Here is an 11,449-nt window from a genome sequence, read left to right as displayed (position 1 = left end):
AATAGTTGAAATCTGCACAGACAAGATATCAATATAGTATTATGGCTAATAAGCAAAGGAGCCGTGTCTTTTGAATCATCTGCCCTCTGTTTCATCAAATACTTCAAGATCTGAAGTCAGAGTTTGCTGTTGATAAGGAAGTGTTCATGTCACTCTGACATAATTCCATATAACTGTTGTCTCATAGTAGTGGGACACAAATAGTAAACTTACTGACTCATTTACTTTTATATAGTCAAAAATTGAAAATTTAATTATCACATGTAATTATCCAGTGTCAACATTAAGGTTCAGAGTTCTGTAGAGGGCGGGTTTGTTCAACAAAGGGTCTCACCGTGTTGTCCAGGCTGGCTCTGAACTGGGCTTAAGTGATCCTCCTGCCTCAGTCTCCAAGTAGCTGGGACTAGAGGTGTGTGCCACGGCACCCAACCTAAAACTTGAGTAGTGCCATCCCACACCTGACATTAACCTGGAATGATGGTCATATGGAACTATAAACCAGGCTGAGGACCCAGGCTTTCTCTTGAATCCTCTGTTCCTAATTAGTGTTCCAGATACTGAAGTGGTAGAGACTCAGGACCTTCAGGCTGAAGACCTTTACCTCTGTAAAGGAAAGGAAATAGAACCAGGAGATCCGAACACCCAGAAGGGAGGAACCTGAGTGACCTGCCCTTTCTGGCAAATCAGAGAAACTGTGCTTTGTCCTTTACCAATGCACCTACCTTTGCCTAGAATATCTTGCCAGGCCTCCTTGTAACTGTCTGCAGTTCTAACCAAAACAAAACCTTTCATTCCACAAAAGAGATAAAAGTATTAAATGACAGGTACTTGGGGAGAGTTAAATCTTTGGTTGCAGGCAAACAAATGATGCCAAACCTTTTTCTGTTTTCCCAATGTTGAGTTTGGGAGGGAGATATCACCCAGGGAGAAGGGGAGGGAGACTGGAGCCTGCTATTTTACCATTAGCCCTTCCATGCATAAGTTTGTATCTGATCTAAGTGGGGTCTCAGAACATTAAGCTGGGAGAGATTATCTGGTTCACCCCCTTGCTTACAGACAGGAAGTTGCAACCTGATCCAGTTCATTCACTGCCAGATCCCAGTACCTGAAACAGTATCTGGCACATAGTAGGTATATAACAGGGTTTTTTTTTTAAATATTTATCTTTTAGTTTTTAGGTGGACACAATATTTTTATGTGGTGCTGAGGATCAAACCCAGTGCCCCATGCATGTAGGCAAGCGCTCTACCACTGAGCCACAACCCTAGCCCTATAAAAGCATTTTTGTTTGTTTTTCAGTGCTAGGGACAGAACCTAGGGCCCCATGCATGCTGGAGGAGTACTCTACTGTGCTGACTTCCACCCCCAGCCTTATAATAGGTATTTGTTAAAGAAGTAATAGATGACATATGAGCATTTACCCTATTTTTAAAACTACCTTTTCCAGTGCAGAATCCATAATGGAGTATTGCCTGAGGCAATTCAGATAATTAGTGGCCAGAGGGAAGACCATAACCCAGGTGCAGCCTTCTGTAATGCTACTACTACACTGACAGGTGGAGACTGTTCCAGAGCAGCCATGCTTCACAGGACCGTCATGTGATGAGCCAAGGCAGAGGATGCTGTGGCTCCCTGCCCTCATGGGCTCCTGCACATGAGCCTGGGGTTAGTGCCATGTGTCAGCATCCACAAGCTAGTCTCCACTTCTCAGATGCTTCAATTTCTCCAGTCTGTCAAGTTTCCCTAGGAGGACTTGTTTTCCCAAATTAACCTATTTCCTTATTATAAGCTGTCTAGAGCAGGTGATGTAACAACATGCAATTTATTACCCCAAGAAAGAGAGGGGAGTGTAACTTTTCAGATGTCTTTTACTTTCTTTCTTTCCTTTTTTTTTTTTTTTAGTTACAGATGGACAGCATGCCTTTATTTTATTTTTATGCAGTGCTAAGAATTGAACCCAATGCCTCACACATGCACATGCCAGGCAAGCGCCCCACCACTGAGCTACAGCCCCAATCCCTGTCTTTTACTCTTTTAGCAGATATTATTGAGCACTTACTATGTGTCTAGCATATGCCAGATGCTGAGGATATGTTATAAAACAAGACCCAAGCCAGGTGTGGTAGCACATCCCTATAATTCCAGTGACTCACAAAGTTGAGTCAGGAGGATCACAAGTTCCAGGTCAGCCTGGGTAACTTAGCAAGACCCTGTCTCAAAATTTAAAATAGAGAGGCTGAGAATGTGGCTCAGTGGTAGAGACTTTACCTGGCATGCATTAGGCCCCGGCCAGCACCTCAAATAAATAAATAGATGATAGACAAAAAGAGCTGGGAGATAGTTCAGTGGTAGAGCACTCCTGGGTTCAATCCCCATTACCCAAAAAAAAAAAAAAAAAGACATGTTTACATAAACACTAAGAAAAAAAGGTAATTTTAAGTATAAAAATTTTTCTGATCATGGGAAGCATGAGATGCTATGAAATCCCATAGCAAGGGCGACCAATCCAGTTCAGCAAGAGATCAGAGAAGGCTTTCTAAAAGGAGCATGGTTTGACAGGGACCTGAAGAAAAATCAGGAGTGAGAGGCAAGGACGTCTAGGTGCAGGGAATGGGGCGAAGTGTGCAGAGGCCCAGGGTGAGCAGAAGTGTGCAGAGGCTGGGGGTGAGCAGAGGGCTCTGTGCTTTCGTAAGGCTGCAGGTGCTTTGTCATGGTGGATTCACACTGTGTAAGGGCAAGAGATGAGACCAAGACTAGGACTTGACGCACTTTGTTAAGGAATTTGAACTTCACCAGAGGATAGTGGGGAGCCACCAAAGGGCTTAAGGTAGGGGAATGCCAATCCGGTTACACTTCAGAAAACTGAGTTGGAGGGAATGGCAGATGACTGGTCTCTTGGACGCTGGCATAGAAATACAGGGAGGGATGACCGAGCCAGAAAAAAAGATGTGGAGACAAAGAGGACAGATTTGATTTGAGAATTACTCAAAAGTGTCCTACACAGGACTTGGTGGCTGGTGGAACTTGGAGAACTCAGAACACCCAGGTTTCTTGTGATAGGAACTGAGGGACTCGTCATGCTAGTCACTAAGGTTAGGGTCCCGAGAGAGGAGCAGGCCGAGGAGGTGTCCCGTAGTCAGCTCTATGGTCCATAGTACAGGAGAGTGGACAAGGCTGAAGTTAGACTCGGGACTCACCAGCCCAGAGGTGTTTATCCAACCAAATGTAGGGTGTGGATGGAATTACCCAGAGGGAAAGCCCAGGAAGTAGGAAAAGAATTGCAGTAAGGAGGGATCCCCCAGGAATGCTGACACACAAGGGAAGGCAGAGAAGCAGGATTCCGAAAATCAACTGGCAAAAAGTCCCCAGAGAGAGCAAGGAAGGTGGCATCACAGAAACCAGAGGGAAAAATTTCAAGAAAGCTGCCAACGGTAGTATCTGGTGCACCCAAGCAATTCAGTGAGAAGAGACGGAGAAGGCCTCTGGATCTTACCAGGAAGGCTGTGTGACCTTGCCTTAAGCTCAGCCACCTCAGGGGTCATGGGGCAGAGCCGTTCAGCTGTAGGTGGGAGAATGAGTGGAAGGTGGAAATATGGGACCAATCTAGATTCAAGACCTTAACAGGAAAGGGTGGCAAAAATGAGGGGCCAGACAGCCCAGAGTCCAGAGGGAGAGGTCAGAGAGAAAAGGGGACGACTGAGGGCAAGGTCACTGGGCAAGTGGGAGGAGAGGGGTGCAGACCCTGGTTGGAGTGAAGGAGAAGAAAGGAATAACGCTGTGGGGAGTGCGTGTGTAGGGAGGCGGCAGGAAGTCAAGGGAGATCATCTGATGGCTTCTGTTTTCTCTGCGAAGGAGGTGGCAAGCTCTTCTGCCTGTGGTGAGAGGCAGGAGTTGTCCAGGGTCAGAAGGACCACCAAGCACATTGAGCGCCTGGTGCGCTCAGAATCCATGAATTGCAGTAGTACAATCTTTGGGGCAGTCCAGCAGCAGCCTGGCAATGGGAATGGAAAAACTAAACAGTTGGTGGTTAAGGTTTTGCATGGTAATGGCAAGGGCATAAGCAAATTGTTGGTCTAGGCGAGAGAGGGAGAGAAGTGAAAACAAGAGAGGTTGCCAGGAAGAAATACACAGGGAGACAGAAATGAAAAGGTCGGGGGCTGGAGACTAGTTCAGCATAGAGTGCACACCTAGCATGCTCAAGCCCTGGGTTCCCCCCAGCACTCCCAAAACAAAAAGATAAGGCCGCAGTTCCCACACCTGACCATGTCTCATGATTAAGCCAAATAACAATACAAACTCCCCAGCCTCATTCTGGGGTCCAGTAAGTGAATGGGAGGGATGACATCAAGTGTGACTCTCAGGTAGTCAAATTTTTCTTTCTTTTTCTTTTTTTTTTTTTTTTTTTTTGTGGGGCCTACCAGGGATTGAACTCCATGGCCCTTGACCACTGAACCTCATTCCCCTATTTTGTGTTTTATTTAGAGACAGGGTTTCGCTGAGTTCCTGAGAGCCTCGCTTTTGCTGAAGCTGGCTTTGAACACAGGATCCTCCTGCCTCAGCCTTCTGAGCTGCTGAGCAGGCATGTACAAACTGCGCCCGGCTTTTTCTTACTTTTATCTATTTTTTTTTGTTTGTTTTTGTTTTTTGTAATTGGATATGGACAGCATGCCTTTATTTTATTTGTTTAACTTTCTGTGCTGCTAAAGATCGAACCCAGTGCCTCACAGGTGCTAGGCAAGCGCTCTGCCACTGAGCTACAGCCCCAGCCCACATTTTGAAGCCACTTGGACTAATGGAAAAAGTAGACAAGTAAACAGAAACAGGAAACACACACAATGCGATAATCATGGCCCTGGTCAACGCAGGTGGCTGTGGAAGCCACGAGGGCTTGAAGGCAGGAATGCTGGAGAGAGGACAAGGACAATTTTCTGTTGAAGGTGAGCCTGGCTTGAGTGTGATGAGGGAACGGGAGGTAGCCAGGCAGAGAGGGGAACTGTTCCAAGCACAGGGAACAGCATGTGCAAAGTCAGGGCCACAGCTGTGGAACTCCAAGTCATTTGGTGTGGCTGGAATGCCGGCTGTAAACAGGGGAGTGGTGAGATGTCTCAGGAGAAGGAAGCAAGAAGCACATTGTTCTGAGTCTTGTTCACTGTGCTCCACTTTCCAACAGAAGAGCACTTCTCTGAAACAGCCAGGGGATGCCTAAGAAAGAAGCCAAGAACCCACAATAAATCACTTGGAAAGCAGGCTCCTCCAGCCCCGGGGTTGGATCACAGATGGGATCTACGCAGACCTCTAGGTGGGGAACAGGATTTTTGCTCTGTCTGGAAACTAAGCATTCACAGTTCTGTAGTTACTTATTGACTTTTAGGAAAAGGCAGACATCCTAAGCTCAGAGAGAATCATTGAAGGAAACTCCCTTCTGGGCTCTGGGCCAAAAACCAGGATAAGAGGCGGCCTGGAGTGATCAAATTTAAAACATACACACATCTTTGAGAGATGTTTTTCCCCCAGATGGTTTCTCCTCCTTCCTTCCCTGGGCCCTGAAAGCCTGCAGTCTGCTCCAAGCCCTTTCTCTCCCCCCTTTTCTCAGAAATCTCTGGGCACATTTTAAAGATAAACCATACAGACATTTCATTTGTTTAGCAAACCAAAAGGTCATGCTTGGGGGCCGCTCAAGTCTCCCAATCCCCACTTAACTCTCTGCACAGTTTCCAAAACAGACTCAATCTGAAATAGTCTACAAAACCGGAGCCACTAAGCTCTCAAACCCACGTGGATGAGAATATAACTAGGACTTGACCATCCCAGACCAGAGTCATTGCCCGAGAGGACTTGAGGTTCATCCTGTGGCCCCTCTTCATTGACCTCGGCTAGAGAATGCTTCCCCAAGACTCCCGATAACGAAAAGGAAAGCAGACCCTCTGGCCAGCCTCAGAGTCCAGCTCTAGTACAGGACCCTATGGCCTCCAGGGACCCGTGGACCCGGATCAGAACACAGGACACTGTCCCCATACCATCTCTCCACACACAGGGAGGTTCATCCTGGAAGCTAGAACAGAAGAAGCTGGAAGGGAGGATGGAGGAGCAAAGCGGGGCAGTGCCTCCAGTCAGAGAGTCAAGCCCCTGACACCTGCGGTGGTCAAGACTGACTCAGGACCTTGCCAGCCAGGACCTGTCCTCAGAAGGCAAATGGGAAACCTGAGGCTTAGTCCCAGAGGTTTCTAGACCCTGGGGACCAGCTCATTCCGGCAAAGAATGTCTTACTCCAGGACAGAGAAACAGTCTTCCACCCCGAGTTCTTCAGTCTCTTTCTAGACCTGCTGGCTCTGTGGCTCCATTAAAAAGAACTGCAAATTGGTGCAACCACTCTGGAAAGCAGTATGGAGATTCCTCTGAAAACTTGGAATGGAATCACTATTTGACCCAGCTATCCCACTCCTTGGTTTATACCCAAAGGACTTAAAATCAGCATACTACAGTGACACAGCCACAACAATATTTATAGCAGCTCAATTCACAATATCCAAGCTATGATGCCCTTCAACAGAGGAACGGGTAAAGAAAATGTGCTATATATACAAAATGGAATATTACTCAGCCAGTAAGAAGAATGGCTATGACATTTGCCAGTAAATGGATGGATGTGGAGACTATCATGCTAAGTGAGCCAAAAAACAAAGGTCAAATATTTTTGGATAGGTGGAAGCTAACCCACAATAAGGAAGTGAAAGGGGAAGAATAGAAATGCAGTAGATTAGACGATGGGGGTTGGAGGGAAAGGATGCAGGATGAGCAAAGAAAGCCAGGGGGATGATCTGACTGTCCTCCCATGTACATATATGGAAACAACACAGCGAACCCCACCACCACGGACACGCATAAGAACGGGACCCTAACTAGAATAAGCTCTATTCCATGCTTACATAATTATACCAAAATGGATTCTGCTGTCATACACAACTGAAAAGAACCAATAAACAAATAAATAATTTTTAAAAAAAGAACTGGACCAGTCATGGTGGTGCACATCTGCAATCACAGTGACTTCGAGGTTGAGGCAGGAAAATCAGAAGTTTAAGACCATCCTGGACTACTTAGGGACACCCTGTCTTAAGATTTAAAAAGAGGTGAAGAAGTAGATCAGTGGTAGAGCACCGCGGGGTTCAAACCCCAGTACCTCCAAAAATAATTGTAAAAGAGTGGGGCTCCAGGAAGATGCCAACTGAATTCTTTCAGGGCTTTGTTTTGTTTTTTTTTTGTTTTTGTCTTTGTTTTTTAATGGTTGTTTTACTCCGTATTGAGAATGGAACCCAGGGCACTCTACACTGAGCAACATCTCTAGTCCTTTTTCTGTTTTACTTAGAGAACAGGGTCTCACTAAGTTGCTGAGGCTGACCTGGAGCTTGCAATCCTCCTGCCTCAGCCTTCCATGTCCCTGGGATTACAGGCGTGCGCCACCGTGCCCGTGCCCTGCAAGGCTTTTAGGTTTGAAAGCTGCTGTGGGGTGGCAAAGTCTTCATTGATGAGGCAGGAGTGAGGAGGAGGACTGGGCTAGGGACCCACACATCTCATTTTGGCACCCAGGGTCTCAGGGTAGGTACAAGTGGTTCCCAGTGGCTGAGAACATTCATCACGGTCAGCAAGGGGCCGTATGTGGGCATTGTGCCAAGCACTTCCCACACATGATGTCATTTACTCACTGGGAAGAGATAATAGAAAGGCCATGTGGGATGGCAGGGAGCCACCAAGGTATGGCTGGGATGGCCAGAAAGAACCCACAGCCTGAGAGCTGGGTGCAGTGGTGCACACCAGTAACCCCAGTGACTCCGAAGGTGAAGCAGGAGGAGCACAGACTCAAGGCCAGCCTCAGCGATTTAGTGAGGCCCCAAGCAACTTAGTGGGATCCTGTCTCAAAACAAAAAATAAAAAAGGGCTGGGGATGTGGCTCCGTGGTTAAGCATCCCTGGGTTCAATCCCCCATACCAAAAAATGAAAATAATGATAATAATATCACAGGCCACGTGACCGAAACAACAGGAACTTCTTACCTCCCAGTGCAGAAGGTTGGGAATCTGTGACCAAGAAAGAGGTTGCTCCCTTATGAGGGCCATGAGGGAAGGATCTGCCCCAGGCCTCCTTCCTTGGCTTATAGATGCCATCTTCTACCAATGTCCCTTTACATAGTCTTCCCTCTGTACATGTCTCTGTGCCAATTTTGCCTTTTTATTCAGAGACAAAGCCTTTTTGGATTAGGATCAGAGCCTACCCTACTGACCTCATTGATGACCTCTGTCAAGACCTAGCTCCAGCCAAGCACAGTAGCACACACCTGTAATCCCAGCGGCTCAGGAAGCTGAGGCAGGAGGACCGTGAGTTCAAAGCCAGGCTCAGCAAGTTAGCAAGGCCCTAAACAACTCAGTGAGACCCTGTCTCTAAATAAAAAATATGAAAAAAGGCTAAGGATGTGGTTCAGTGGTTAAGCACCCCTAAATTTAATCCCAGGTACCAAACAAACAAACAAACAAGACCTATCTCCAAATGAGCTCACACTATGTAGTACCAGGATTAGGACTTGAACATAGGAATTTTGAGGGGGACACAATTCAACACAGAAGCGATAACCCAACTCTCCTTAAATGAGGGTATTGAAGTCTCAAGTTGGGAAGTGAACTGCATTGGTCATACAGCAAGTTGAAAAGTCTAAGACTGGGGCTGGGGTCGTGGCTCAGCCGTAGAGCGCTTGCCTCACGCGTGCGAGACCCTGGATTCGATCCTCAGCACCACATAAAAATAAACAAGTGAAATAAAGGTGTTGTGTCCAACTACAACTAAAAAATAAATATTAAAAAAAAAGAAAAATCTAAGACTAGAATCCAAGTCTTTTGGGGGCCCCCCACCTTGAGAGGGCACCCCAGGGGTAGCAGCATTACCTGCTTTTGGAAGCTCCTTCCCCAAGAGGGGCATCTGCAGTTTGGGCAACTCAGGGAAGTACCCAGTCTTTACAGGGGCTGGCATGCAGCTCAGTGGTAGAGTGCTTGTCTACCATATGCAAAGCCCTGAGTGAAATCCCCAGCACACACGCATACACACACACACACACACACACACACACACACACAAAATCTATTTACAGGTCTGAAGTGAGTCCACACTCTCACTTATTATTCCCAACCAATAATTGGGAAAAGACTCTAAAACACCAAAGTGGAAGGAGCCCTATTAATGGAGCTTCCTGTTAGCACGGCGTCTCATTTTCAATGGTTAGGATGCTAATTAAGGGGCCAGAAATGCAGTCTGTCACATAGAGCTCCATTCCTTACATGCAGGGCCCCCAACAGCACAATTGGCCAGAATTTGGCTGGGAATTTGCTAGACTTCTGGTGGGCTCTCTTGCAGACTCCTGCTGTTCACTCTTGGGCCTGCCTTTGCTTAGGCCTGGCCAAAAGGCCGGTGGTGCACATTTTACAATCTGTTTTGAGAACTCGCCAGAAGTCTTTTTTTTTCCCCAGCACTGGGTATTGAACCCAAGCCTTACACATGCTAGGCAAGTGCTCCCCACTGAGCCACATCCCCTCTCTTGGTGCTTTGCAAGACTCTGGGTTCAATCCCCAGTATTTGGGGCAAAAAAGCTCCATGTAACTTACAAAAGTTACACAGGTTTAAGAGCCTAGCAGAGTACCATGGTGCACACCTGTAATCCCAGCCGCTCGGGAGGCTGAGGCAGGAGGATTGCAAATTCAAAGCCAGCCTCAGCAATGTAGCAAGGCCCTAAGCAACTATTAAGATCCTGTCTCAAAATAAAATATAAAAAGAGCTGGGGATGTGGCTCAGTGGCTGAGCCTCTCTGGGTTTAATCCCTGGTATTAAAAAAAAAAAAAAAAAAGCCTTGCTCTTGTGACCTCAGAAACAAAGAGGCAAAAATTGAGATTGAATATAGCACAAAAGTGTGGGCGACACCAAACCACAGATGGAGTGGATAGGCTGCAAGAAAGGAAGTGAAAAGTTCACCTTGTCCTTCCCTGTCCCAGGCCTGTTGGTTCTGCCGTGGTTTGCTTTTTTCAATTTTGTAAAAAAAAATTTCATTCAATAAAAACAGCTCGGTGGGACAACATATTATAGCATTCGTGGAAATAAAAACCAGGAACCACATCATAGGATGTTCTGCAGCAAACTTGGCTCTGGTTTCCAGGACAGCTCCAAGTTCCTTCTGATTTATGCAGCGGCCGTGGGGACCCACCCCCACCCAGGTGGGGCCTGGCCTCGGGGGAGGAAGGGAGGAGGTGGCCCTGCACCATCAGCTGTTTCCCTTGCACTGGGGCCAAGACCCTGGCCAAGGCTAGGAGCGCAGCTTTGTCTGCCTTCTGCACAGCACAGAGTTTCCATCACACAGGTCCATTCAGGAAACCAAGGTTAGGAGCCATGGGTCTCATCTGAAGATGGTGACACGGGCAAGGTCTTGGGCTTCCTGCCTTGAGTGCTCTCCTGGGGCCTGGGACCAGCCCAGCCGGGTGGGGCGGGCAGCTTTGCAGGTTACAGGATGTGAAAGTGGGGACTGAGGTTAGGAAAAAGAATAAAAGGCTGAGAGAGCACACGCCCAGCAGCAGCCATGGGCAGCCCTCTTCTTGGGGTTTCCTGTGGGTACAGCGAGAACACTGTGTTCTGGCTGGGAACTGTTCTGGCTGAGCCGGCTCCACACTCGGCCCCTGGGTCCTAGTGCTGGGCCTCTCCAGCCTCAGCCCTTGCTGCACCCAAGGGAGCCCTCTCCACTGTGGCCTCCCTGTGGGGGAGGCCCTGAGTGACTGTGAGCACTTAGAATCTGACACTTCCAGAGCATCTGCCATGCACGTGGCATGTGGACACTGCGTGTGCCTCGTGACAAAATATCTTTGCGATAACAGGACAGAGGGTCAGGGAAATTAGGGATCCACCAATGTTAATATTTTTTTAGTAGAGGTTTCTGGATGCAGGTTTCCTATCCCTTCAGGAGTAACTGATTTTGAGGCATTATTTCAAACCCTTGAAATGAATAGGAGCCCTTGCCTTCAAGGTTTCCCTCCAGAGAAGTTTGAGAATAGGCACTTTGTAATGTTTTACTGATTTATTGATTTTGCAATGCTGGATATCTAACCCACGGCCTGGTGCATGCTAGGCGAGTGCTCTACCACTGAGCTACACTCCACCCCCAATAGGTGCTTTTTGTTTATTTTAGTGGTACTGAGGCTTGAACCCAGGCATGCTCTACCACTGGGCTACATCTCCAGTCCTTTTTACTTTATTGTGAGACAGGGTCTCCCTAAGTTGCCAAGACTGGCCTCAATCCTCCTGCCTCAAACCTCAGCCTCCCAAGTAGCTGTTCTAGGCATCCGTCACCACATCCAGCTTCAATAGGTGCTTTCTTAGTGAAGTCTCTAAAACAGCTAAAAGTCAGGCAGGTGATCCAGAGCCT

The sequence above is a fragment of the Ictidomys tridecemlineatus genome, chromosome 1 (assembly GCF_052094955.1).
Source record: "Ictidomys tridecemlineatus isolate mIctTri1 chromosome 1, mIctTri1.hap1, whole genome shotgun sequence".
Lineage (NCBI taxonomy): Eukaryota > Metazoa > Chordata > Mammalia > Rodentia > Sciuridae > Ictidomys > Ictidomys tridecemlineatus.
The sequence above is the reverse complement of the archived record's forward strand: the minus strand, read 5'-3'. Positions refer to the sequence as shown.